This window comes from Cyclopterus lumpus, chromosome 15 (genome assembly GCF_009769545.1).
Source record: "Cyclopterus lumpus isolate fCycLum1 chromosome 15, fCycLum1.pri, whole genome shotgun sequence".
NCBI lineage: Eukaryota > Metazoa > Chordata > Actinopteri > Perciformes > Cyclopteridae > Cyclopterus > Cyclopterus lumpus.
Window position 1 is genome coordinate 20,167,360 of NC_046980.1, and position 13,374 is coordinate 20,180,733.

Here is a 13,374-nt window from a genome sequence, read left to right on the forward strand (position 1 = left end):
GGCCTCTTTATCACCTCTGTGAATGTGTAACTGCCTCACATAATGCGTCCTTATCGGACAAACAGCCCAGCCCAGAGCGTTCTTTATAAGAAGGCAGCTTTCATAGCTGTACCTGGGGTGAGGGGGGGAGAGATCAAAGGTCACCGTAGTTCAGCAGAGGCAAGGCTGAAGTCACCTCTCCGTCTTCATTAACGTCACCTCCCAATGGCCTGTAACATCGCTTCCCCCGCTGATAGCAGTTAGCATTGTTCCCTTTCGCGGAAACAAACTGAACAAACCCTACCCAGTGGGTCAGTTCCATTTTTGGCAGTTTTGGAGGGGGCGGGTTGGCACAACGGCACGTGAGACAAAGCGGCGTGTGGTGGTACCGTGCAGTGTAGCGGTAACGCGCAATCATTCTCTAAAAATCAAGCTGCTTCCAAGCAAAAAAAGAAAGAAAAGGAGGCTAATTTGTGCTGCCTAAGTGGTTTAGGAGGACTTTTAAAGGGATGGGGGCGCCGGCAACAAATATGAGAAGATGTTTACCCGTTGTAACTAAATGACACGGACGACATCACTAATGAATGAGGGTTTTGTAATGCACCTGCTGGTCCCCTGCCAAGGGAGTGGATCGCCTTTCATGGAGAGGACGGCGGGTTGTTTGGACGTGGAGGCCAGGTGTGAGTGAAAAGGAGGCCTGCGTGTGTTTGCCTTTGTGTGTGTGTGTGTGAGATTAGCCTCTGTGCTAATGCATACCCTGCACTAATGGTAAAAACACGACAGGAGGAAGGGTTCATGTGCGCATATGTATTTTTTACGAGTTCCCGATTAATGCCTCCCAGCACGCATCGGCAAAAAGGTCAGCGCAAACGTTGGCGGCCTACTGCAAACCACTCCTAGTCAACGTGAATGCTTTCTGGGTTTTTTTTTTCAGGGGTCCGACCGCAGGATTGGCGAGGGCATGAGCCAATCCCATTCTGGCCTACCTGTGACCGAGAAAAGGACATGTTTAGCCAAAATTACATCATGAGGCAGAAATGATTAATGGCCACAAATCGGATAAGAGGATTTGGTCGGGCCCCAGCTATTCCCAGTCTATTTCAATCATGTCGTGATGAAATGGATATGGTGTTAAGCATGCACTTTAGTTTGCCCCTGTGGCATGTTTCAGCCTGCGTCTGCCGGCACCAGATCACCAAGCATCTCCAAAAAACCTGCACGCCAGTTGTGATATTTGAGGGGATCTGAGGGACAACATCGCTTAATAGACATCGCTGTCAAATAGAATCCCTGCTGTTGATATTCTCTCTCTTTCTCACTTCCCCTCCTGTTCCTCTCTCTCTCTTTCTCTGACTATCTAACTCTCTCCTCTCCTCTCCCACACTGGCTTGCCTCCAGGGTGTCTGCTGCAGTCAACACAGAGCCGGAGTTCAAACGCCGCAGCCTTCGACAGCACATGAAACAGTGCTACTTGGAACCTTCCAGAAGTGTGGCCCTACAAAGCCAAGGTGCTTCCTGCTGCTCGCCCGTGTTGGCCGTGCCTTTATCTCGAACAGGTGTCGGGAGCTCTGTGCTTGCCTACGGATTAAATCTGTGGTAGTTTCCTCCACAAGTCTTGTGCACTGTAGTGTTTGTGGCGTGATCTCAGTTTACACACAGACTCCTCGGTTCAAATCCTGTGGAAAGTGAAACCGGTGGAATGGAGAAGCGCCTCAGAGGGCAATGCAGGGGCACTTTACTCTTTAGTGCGTAACCGCAATAAGGAAGTGACAGGGTGTGCTTTAGTGGCGCCCCCCTGGCTGTAGCATAGGCCAGGTCTGTCTCTGCAGTGGCGGGGACCTGCAGGACTGCCTGTCTCCGTGCGCCACCCCCCTCCTCTCAGATGATCTCATTCTGCAGGGCCGTGACCACTTCCAGACAGGTGTTTGGTCGTCTGTGCATGTGTTTGTGTGTGTGTGTGTGAGTGTGAGTGTGAGATCCTGGCTGTGAGAGTGCTGCGTTTCTGCTTAAACTCTGCTCATAAACAAATGTGATTGATCTGCCTCGTGTGCGGGAGACTCAGCTGTGACACCTGGTGGCTGGAGAAGAAACTGCAGGGAGCCTTCAGAACAGTAGGAACTGGAACGATATGCTAAAAGTAATGCTAATCACCGTGGATACACTGGTGGACAATCACTAAGTACATTTAGTCTAGTACTTTTACTTTAGTACAATTTGAGATAGTCATACTTAACTTGAGTATTTCCACTGAATGCTACTTTATACTGCTTATAATGCTTTTATAGGTGCAACAAGATACAAAACATTAGATCAACACATAATATACTGTGTGTGTCTATTATAGACTAAACTATGCAAGAGCATAGTCGAATTAGGTCCAGCTCTACAAGATGCACCATTAAAATGCTGCTTGTTAATGCATCAGTAAAAATCAGTAATACATAGAATAATTTGACTCTAAAAGGGCTGCATCGTGATGTCTTTTGATAGTGAATGATTTGTTTTTGTTGGTAATACTTTGGTAATCACGACCGTGAGTAAAAGTTTATTTAACTTTTTTTTTTTCTCACTTATTTGACTCTAGTAAACGATCTAAATACAACACTGATTATCTTAGAAGACGATGAAGCGTTTAGGTTGAAATATCAGCGGTAGACTTCTTCTTTTTTTTTTACATTCGGATTATTACTTGAGTAATGTGACCGCGAACTTCTTCCAGCACAGATTGGATAAAAGATTTTGTCGTCGATTTAAAGTCAACAGTGCAACAGTACAGAAAACAAGATCACAATACAGTTTTTATGCTTTTCCACCCTTAAAATGGCACGATTACTTTAAAATATATAAAGTCCTTATGCAACTATCAGCACCTTGACACCTATACAGCTTGCGGGGAAGCTGCAGAGACAGTCCCTAAGGAGGGTGAGTTGGATTGCTAACACCCAAGATGCTAATGTTCACCACAGAACAGTGTTTGTAAAGTACTACCTTTTAATGATTTACATTATGAATTCATTTTGGGGGTGATTATGAGGGATACATATATGGATGCATTACTGCGCATTTTGGCCTAGAACCACAACAAACTCCATGGCAGGAGCCTGACACCACATACTCCCACATATTCTGGCAGGAGCTAATGTTGCTATCAAAGGAGGTTGTTGGCCTGGCATCAGCTGGAAACTGAAGACCGCTGCAGTGGTCTACTTTTCATCGGATTGTTGAGTTCTGCTGGGTCAGACTGTAAACTGTCGTCCGGGCAAAAAAAAAACTTGGAGCTCAAACTTGGCAGGTCCATCGTTCCACAGAGAGGATTGGAAACGATTGGCTTTCAAAGTCACTCAGGTTTAATGACTTGTTGTGGTTTTTAATGATATAAATAAGTCATTCAACTTGTCTTCATAAAACATCGACAGTGGCTCAAAAAGTGCTTGCGCCGTGCGAGCCTGTGCATTTCTATTGCCGCTTTTTAGTTTCTGTTTAAAGGGTTACTTTGGAATTTTTCAAACTTTCCCATGTTTTTGTATCCAAGTGAATAAAAATCCAGCGCTGAGGAAGAACGCTGCAGAGGGCAGTTGCTGAAAGGGCTGCGCAATGGCGTCACTCCGGGCAACTTGTTTTTCGCTACTGACAGGCTCAGATTGTTATTGTTATTAGTGTCTGATAACATTACGGAAAGGATCCTACAGAGAAATATATAGAGTGACTTGTTAAACGTGCAGGTTAGTGTTATCTAAAAGGTTTCCAATGTCATGGCTGAAGATTAAGTGGATTTCAACAATGTGGATGCAACGCAAGATTTCAGAACGAGTGTTCACGTTCAAAAGGTATACGAAAAAGATTGTATTTCTTTGTAGAGTCCTTTCTATATTGGACTCTACAAAGAACACAATAATAAGAAGCTGGGTTTGTCAGTGGCGAAGAACATTGAGGGTGAGGAGTTGCTGCGACTCGTTGCGGCCTTCTCAATCATTGGACCAATTTCAAAAGTCTTCCGTTTGATCAGTAAGACACAAAAACATAAATAAATAATAAAAATATTTTAAAAAACACAGAAGGTGATTTGCACTTGTTTCTGCATGTGGCTTTAGTATGTACTATTTGGAGCGTTGCCTGGGTGTGTAGTTGTCTAGGATCCGTGGGCTGCAGTGGGTTACGTAGTGCAGCGCGGGGTCGGAGTAGTTGAAGGGCGGAGGGTTGTACTGCTCCTGGACGTAGACTGGATGCAACGTCTGGGGAAGGCTGGAAGAAAACATAGAAGCCAATCAGAATGCAGGAGTGAGAACGAGAAACCACTGCAGTCTACCTTTTTGAAGATGATTTAAGTGGCAAACGTGTTGAGTGGCATCCACATTTTTGTACACACTCTATCCCCACAGGAGTTACTTTCTCCATCTTGCACCGTTTGGATCATTATGTAAAACTGATACCAGTGGGGATTTATCTCCATCAATGTCAGGAGTTACATTACTGCACATTTGTTTTACCTTTTTCAGTGAATCCCTGGCTCTGATCTCTGTCGGGTAGACAATAATTTCAGGCAATGATGGTTGGGATGGGCAGAGTACTCAGTGACTCATGAATATTCATGCTAGCTCTAGCTTAGATATTCAGAGTGTTGAAAGCTGCTGAAATTTGCAGGCTGAAGCTGATTAAAAACAGAAAACACCAATTCCCAATGCGTCTCCAGACTCGTGGATTTGCAGTTCAGATTTTTCGGATTGTATATCATTATAGCTGCAAATATGTACTCTCTGACAATGAGGTACAGACTGTGCAACCTTGTGTACCAGAAATCATTCTGTGAATAACAGCACAGGTGGAGAAAGTACACGATTCTTGCCAATGACACCCTTCAGACCTTGGTTTAGTTGATTTTTATGTGTGTTCTATGTTTTTAGTATACAGCTCTTTTATGATTTTAATGTTTGTAAAGTGTCTTTGAGCATTTTGAAAAGTGCTATATAAATAAAATGTATTATTAATATTGATTATAGTTAGGGTAGGTGTTGTGTTATATTTGTAAGCAATCAATAAATAAAATGCTTTGACAAAAAAGAAAGAAAACAATCCGGTACCTGTGGCTGTTGCATGACCTTTTAATTGGCCCAAATGTAATAATTGGAAGGGCTTCCTCCTTGTCTACCTACACGCATTGCGAGTCTTCCACAAGCTGCTAGCTTGACAGCCGTGAGTACTAACAATAGCCATGTTCATTGTTTAAATTGTTCCGATAAGTTTGGGGGGGGTGGCTTTGGAGTGAAGCCTAAAGAGAAGTCAGAGTCTTGGCGACGTTTAGACTAGATTTGGCAACTTTTGGAGCTACCGCTGCTAGCTACTTTCATTGGAAAAGATTTGGGCAGAATCTATAATGATGCTGGGGGCAGCTTTTTGCATAGTATCTATAGTTAACATTGTGAACCTTTCACGTTTTAACATTGTAACACTAGTTTAACATAGTGACACTGTGGTGGTTAACTTTATAACACTCAATTAACGTAGTGACACTGTGGTGGTTAACTTTATAACACTTGGTTAACGTTGTGACACGGTGGCGGTTAACATTGTAACACTCGGTTAACGTTGTGACACGGTGGTGGTTAACATTGTAACACTCGGTTAATGTTGTGACACGTGGTGGTTAACATTGTAACACTTGGTTAACGTTGTGACACGGTGGCGGTTAACATTGTAACACTCGGTTAACGTTGTGACACGGTGGTGGTTAACATTGTAACACTCGGTTAACGTTGTGACACGGTGGTGGTTAACTTTATAACACTCGGTTAACGTTGTGACACGGTGGTAGTTAACATTGTAACACTTGGTTAACGTGACACGGTGGCGGTTAACATTGTAACACTTGGTTAACGTTGTGACACGGTGGTGGTTAACATTGTAACACTCGGTTAACGTTGTGACACGGTGGTAGTTAACATTGTAACACTTGGTTAACGTTGTGACACGGTGGCGGTTAACATTGTAACACTCGGTTAACGTTGTGACACGGTGGCGGTTAACATTGTAACACTCGGTTAACGTTGTGACACGGTGGTGGTTAACATTGTAACACTCGGTTAACGTTGTGACACGTGGTGGTTAACATTGTAACACTTGGTTAACGTTGTGACACGGTGGCGGTTAACATTGTAACACTCGGTTAACGTTGTGACACGGTGGTGGTTAACATTGTAACACTCGGTTAACGTTGTGACACGGTGGTGGTTAACTTTATAACACTCGGTTAACGTTGTGACACGGTGGTAGTTAACATTGTAACACTTGGTTAACGTGACACGGTGGCGGTTAACATTGTAACACTTGGTTAACGTTGTGACACGGTGGTGGTTAACATTGTAACACTCGGTTAACGTTGTGACACGGTGGTAGTTAACATTGTAACACTTGGTTAACGTTGTGACACGGTGGCGGTTAACATTGTAACACTCGGTTAACGTTGTGACACGGTGGCGGTTAACATTGTAACACTCGGTTAACGTTGTGACACGGTGGTGGTTAACATTGTAACACTCGGTTAACGTTGTGACATGTGGGCGGTTAACATTGTAACACTCGGTTAACGTTGTGACATGTGGGCGGTTAACATTGTAACACTCGGTTAACGTGACACAGTGGTGATTAACTTTATAACACTTGGTTAATGTTGTGACACGTGGTGGTTAACTTTGTAACACTCGGTTAACGTTGTAACACTTGGTTAACGTTGTGACACGGTGGTGGTTAACTTTGTAACACTTGGTTAATGTTGTGACACGTGGTGGTTAACTTTGTAACACTCGGTTAACGTTGTAACACTTGGTTAACGTTGTGACACGGTGGTGGTTAACTTTGTAACACTCGGTTAACTTTGTAACACTCGGTTAACGTTGTGACATGGTGGTGGTTAACTTTGTAACACTCGGTTAACGTTGTGACACGGTCGTGGTTAACGTTGGCAGTTGGATTCAGGCAACAAAACCACACATAACATCACGTGACATAGCGCCACGTGACATAACGTTGTCAGTAAAAATCACTAAATGTTTTTGGTTTTCATGGGATAAGGACGCTGGTCTCCTGAGCAAAACTCCTGTGTTGGTTTTTCCCGTCCACAACCAACCCCTCCAACTTTCTAGAGGACTTTTTGGACGTCCTTTGCCCTAAACTACAAATGACGCAGCAGATGGATTTGCATTGGGGTTAGTTGAAACCCTGATTAATCTTATACGTTTTGTGTCACAACACTGAGAGCCCCTGGCAAACCTGTTATTTGGAAACTTTCAAAATTGAATCTACTCTTGCTCGTTTCTTTAATGTTTAAAACTCCCTGAAGCTTAGTCCAAATGAAAGTCAAGGTCCAGCAATTCATATATATATTATCCTGATTTCATAGTATTATATAGATACAATGCTGTAAAGCATGTGAAAACCTACATTTAATGGTACCTAGTGGGAAATTCTAAAGGGACATTAGAAACAGTAAATGAAACCACTCCTGCTCCATCAAATCCCATACATCTGGCACCTTAAGTATTATTATATCATACCACTTAATCCAACAATATAATTCCACAATGCTGGCGCCGACCCCGGCCATTATATCCATAGGGTCTCATTTACTGATAGCAGAGAAAGCAGGCCAGTCATCAAGGGAATTATGTGTCTCTATGGCCCACTAACACCTGGCCCAGATGCCATACATCTGTACACACATGCTGGCAAGGACACACGCACATTATGATGCACTGCTAGGGACGATCACACACAGACACACATGAATCTGAATACAAGATCTACTTCATTCATCAAGATCTGATATTGTGGTTAATCTTTTATTGTGACTGACTTTTCAGTCTGTCCTTAAAAGAAACTGCACTCCCCACAATGGCAAACATCACATATATAAATTTAAAGAAACAGTTTGACATTTTGGGAACATTTCTAGCCGAGGATTAGATCAGAAGATTAATACCATTGTCATACCTATCATGCACTTCACTTTGATACAATCTAAGTAAATATGCACTGAATATTTGCACTAGCAACTCTAGATAGTTTCCATTTATAGTTGTCTCCGTTTATATTCTGCACTATTTAATGTTAATTTCATCTGTATTTGTATTTTATAATCTGTATATATCATTATACTCTCTGTTGGACTTCTGGTTGGATGCCAAACTGCATTTCGTTGCTCTGGACTAGTACATGTGCAATGACAATAAAGTTGAATCTAATCTAATCTAATACCTGTGTAGTAAATATGAAGCCTAGTTTAGCATTAAGGCTGGAAACAGCTAACCTTGCTTAGACATAGTTTGTCTTCTACCTCCGCGTAAAACCACAACTTGACATTTTCAAATAAAATGTTGTTGTACGGATTAAACAAACAAGGCATAACATGTTAATGTATCTGCTTTAGAGCTGCTGGGTGGCAGATTATGTTACCAGATTATTACTTTTGACGGAGCAGGCTAGTTTTCCCCTGTTTCCAGGCTTTATGCTTAAGCTGTGGTAACTGGCGGGTAGCTGTATATGAGAGCGGTATCAATCTCTTGTCTGATTCTAAACACAGCAACTAAGTGTATTTAGTCAAACTATTCCCTTAAAATATTTAATTGGATGATTTTATTGCTTTTTTTATGCCTCCCCGTCGGCGACCGGCTGTCCGGTCTCATGAACACAATATCTCAGGAACGCCTCGAGGGAATTTCTTCAAATTTGGCACAAACGTCAACCTGGACTCAATGATTAACTGATTACATTTTGGATTTCCATGGTCAAAGATCAAGGTTACTGTGACCTCACGTCCGTCCCATTCTCGTGAACGTGATATCCCTGGAACGCCTGGGGTGAATTTCTTCAAAATTTGAACTGATTAGAATTTGGTGGTCAAAAGTCAAAAGTTAATGTGGCCTCACAAAAACACATTTAACCAAATAATTGATACGCTAATTGTGACAATTTCACGCAAATGTCTAATAGAATCAAATAAAATGATGACATTTTAGAAAGACATGGATGTAAACTGCCACTTTACTCATTGGCGCAGGCATACAAGCTTGTGCCTGAGTGCCTCTTCATTACTTTAGTTTAGTGTTCATTCTATCTGCAAACATTTCTCGGTGTTACCCAACTGCAGTTTCATAACTCGGACCAAAGCTGTTAGTAGGAAGTGTTTTTGTTTAATATAGTAAGAGAGTGGGCAGTCTGTCCCCCAACTGAAGCGTTAAATACAAGGCAGTACTGCAGCAACAGAAGATGTAAAGCTTTTAAGTTGCTGTCTCTGGGCAGACCTACTTGACTACTGTACCGTGTGTATGTGTGTTGATCCACATAAACCCTTTCTTTTGGGGATTTAATGCACTACAATGGCCACAATGTTTTGAAGTCATGTGTGATTACAAACATAGCCTTAGAAGGGCTGTGATGAGGCCGCAATGCTCATTACGTACCAAGAAACATGTAAGGTAGTTGTATGGATAAAACAAGACAACACTGCTATTTTTAGATCTCTCCCTCTTGCTACACAAAAAAAACATTCAGAAATGCAGGCGAATGGTGCCAAAAGAAAAAAGCCATGTTGATAGATAAAGTCTGTTTCTGGTATTTTTGGATACCTCCAAGTGTGTCCTCTGAGGACCCCATAGCCATAGTTTTACCTGGGTACCTCTTTACATATGTGGACACAATCATGGAAGAACCTATAGGGGGTGACTAAAGAATGGACTGCTGCACGATAATTAGAGAGCGAATAACGCATTAAACAATATTTGTGCAATAAACGTAAACAGCAAAACAAGCTACAGACAAACAGAAGGCTTGTATTCAACCATGTTCTAGCAGAACTGTGGCTTATGGAAACAAAGGTTCTGGTTTCAATGAGGAGAAATATGTGATTCTGCTGGACTGGTTCGAGAATGGATCTTTTATATTTCAGCTCCAAAACTGGGTCATCGTGTCCAAAGCTATGGAACTTTCAAGCTTACAAGGATTGTTTGGTATTTAAAATTTAGTTTTTTGGGCGCAGTATTGCTTTATATTCCTTAGCAGCACAAAAAAAGAGGAAGAATATCGTCATCGGGAGCTTCAATCAAACATAATATTGTTATCAACTAAACCATTAGTAGGTAAATACCCTAATCTTACAGTATTATGTCATTTCTGTCATGCACACCACATTGTAGTAACCAAATAATGACCTTTCAATGTTAGTTTGGTTACCGGCATTTAAAAAAAAAAAATGTCTGTGTATTTCTATTTCTGTTTTTTGTTTTGCTTTGCATATCTTTGTTCCTGTTGTGTTTGTGAATATTACTATGATAAAACCTAATAAAACTTGATATTATAAAAAAAAAATCCTAATGTGTATAATTAGTCAGCCGTGCATTAAGTAAAAACTTAATATGCCCGTGGTTCAACTCACTCTCGAGTGACACTCTTCTTGCAGCAGCAGAAGCAGGCCAGGACAGCCAGGAGCAGCAGCAAAAGCAGAGGGATGCCGATGCCCAGCACCAGGCCCAGAACAAGGTCTAGTTCCATATCATTCCCCTGGTCTCTGTCTGCAAAGGGTCAAGTCACATGATGCTTTACAGTGCGAAAATGTATACAATGATTATATATCATTCATCATATATCTGCAAATTGGCGACACTATTAAAAGACACACAAGGCCTTCAATTACATATTTTCCCCACAGTATATGGATGTAAAGTAACGCTCAAATTCTCACCTAGTATGCAGGACTGGGTGTCATCCACGTCAGTTGTGCCATTGCAAACACACCTGTAGCCCCCGTAAGTGTTGGAGCAGAGGGCGGGATGGACGCACACCGCCTCCTTGGCCTTACACTCATCCAGATCTGTAGGTGTGGACAGCCACGTGGGAGAGAGAAGTAGTCTTACTTACTTAGAAGCCTACCACCACATCACTGTGGCAAACTGGAACATCGCAGTGTATTACATTAGTTAGTTGATGTGCTGAAGTTGAACAGAAGTGAAAAGTATTGGTTGTTTACCATCAACTTCTACAGTGCTGATGGAGTAGAGGCTGCTGACTCTGGCCAGGTAGTCTCTGACGTACCAGTGGGGTGTGTCGCTGGACACGTTGATGAAATACTCTGTCACACCTGGACCCGAGCCCTGCACGCCATCCTTCTCGCTCGCGTTGTAGAATTTGTTCTGGAAGCCTATCGACAGAATGTCCACCAGCTGAGAGAAAAGAAAACAATAGATTATCATGCGGTAGGGTACATTAAAAAAATTTATATATATTTAATTACATTTGTACGACTACATGTTACCAATCAATGTGTTACCAGCCATCGCTGGCATACTCACCGACTCATACACACCTGTTTGAGTCCATCAGATCGGCTCTTCGTCCAGCCCACAGAGACGTTGAACACGTTGCACCCTGCGGATGCAGAAACAGCAGCAACAGCTGTGAGCTGACCTCTCATTACCATATATGGGCACATTCATCATGCTAGCAACCGGAGGAAGAGCAAAGCTACAATAAAGCTAGTGGAGCCAAGGAGGGAGCTGCATGGAAGGGCTTACCTGGAGGATTGGCCGAATCCCCTGCAGAGAAACACATGCAGAACTGCATTTAATACACGGGTGACACACTGGACCAATCAAGTACAGTCTGTATGTGCCCACCAATCACAGTCATGTCATGTGGGAGTACCAGCAAGTACCAGTTTTTACTGTACTGTAAGGCCTTACTTTAAAAAAAAAGAAATGTTGTCCTTTTAGGACAAAACTGCCTTAAATTATATATCAATATTATTGTCCACGTTTCAGTTAAAGAGATCCAGAGATCAGAAATCTAACTTCAGTCCTGATCCTGACTGATGAAATATTCATTCATTTTTAAAATGTTTAACCCTTTAAATTGTTTTATTACATAACACCGTTGTTGCTATGGAAAGGAAAGTGCAAACAATTCATTACGTTCAGTAAACTAAATGCTTATGGGGATTTTGTTTTCACAGTCTGGGATAACACTCAATAACCAATAAGCAACAGCATTGATTTTTAAGCACTTAGACTTAGAGGATAATCATGTCCCCTTCCTACTACTTGCAACAGAAATACAACGTAATTATTAAGGTAATATTATTTCCCACACATTTTTGAACCAACATCAGTCCTGACCAGAATAACGTTCAGAAATGTAACCCCTCAAATGCCCTTTCTTTTTTTTACCTAGTGGTCTGTGAGATACAAACTTTTGGTTTTAATGGGATTCAATAGGAAAGGTTTTGTCCTTAAAGGTCTGGTGGTCTGTTTGCTCCACAATTTATTATAGGCTTATTTACTATATGATCTGAGTTTTCTTTTTCAATTCTGCAATCAAGCAGCCGACTTTATCAATGACATGGAGTCTGACACTGTATTTAAATGCGGTATGTCCAGTACATTTTAGTCCCACAGAGCCTCTAGATGGGTAGAGTCTAGTGTCTAAAGTCAATTAATTGAACACAAATCTAAATGTCTGGAATATATACTGTGTCTTTTGGACTTCTAGAACATGTGAGCATATGTCAGCTGTTATGTATAATAGCGAATATGTACGATTGTGCACATACCGCATCTGTCCGTGTCCTCGGTCTTAATGTATCTGCAAAAGCAGTCGACAGAGCCGGGCTTGTTCTTACACTCAAACTTGGCATTGGTGCAGGTCGTGAGCTCTGCACACTCGTCGATATCTACAATACAGACGGAGACCGTTAAAACTTTGTGAATGAAACGTGCCGTCATTCATACTGCGGTCAGGAGTGCTCAGCACCTGTGCAGTTGCGTCCGTCCCCCGTGAAGCCCGGCTTACACGCGCAGGTGAAGTTTTGTCTCGTGCTGAGGCAGTCGGCATCTTTGTGGCAGGGGAAGGGGAAAGGAAGGATGCACATGTCTGAGAAAAGAAGGAGATCAATTATATTGGCGGTGGCGGTGGATTTTTTTTTTCTTCCGTTGCTCCAGACCTGAGCAAAAGCACTACGGACCGTGGTCAAAGCACTTGTATCCCCGTTTTCCCCCAGAGACGGTGTTATCGGGACACTCCCCACAGGTGAACCGGCCGGGCTCGGACGCTGGCTGGCACCGCACTCCTCGGAAACAGGCGCCGCCTCGACATACGTCTGCGGTGTCGCCACAGAACTTTCCACTGAATCCTTTGGGACACAGGCACGCCACCACCTGCGAGGGACAAATGACGACCAGAACGGAAGAGGGACAAGAGCAAAATCCTTTTAAAAAGCCAGAAAATGTCCCTAGTTTGAACTCCTCCTTACATTAAACAACTTTCGTCTGCTTATTCCACTTAAGTGATGACTAGAGAGAGGGAAATTGTTGCAGTGAATAGGGGAGACAACAAAAAAAGCGCACCTGGAACATT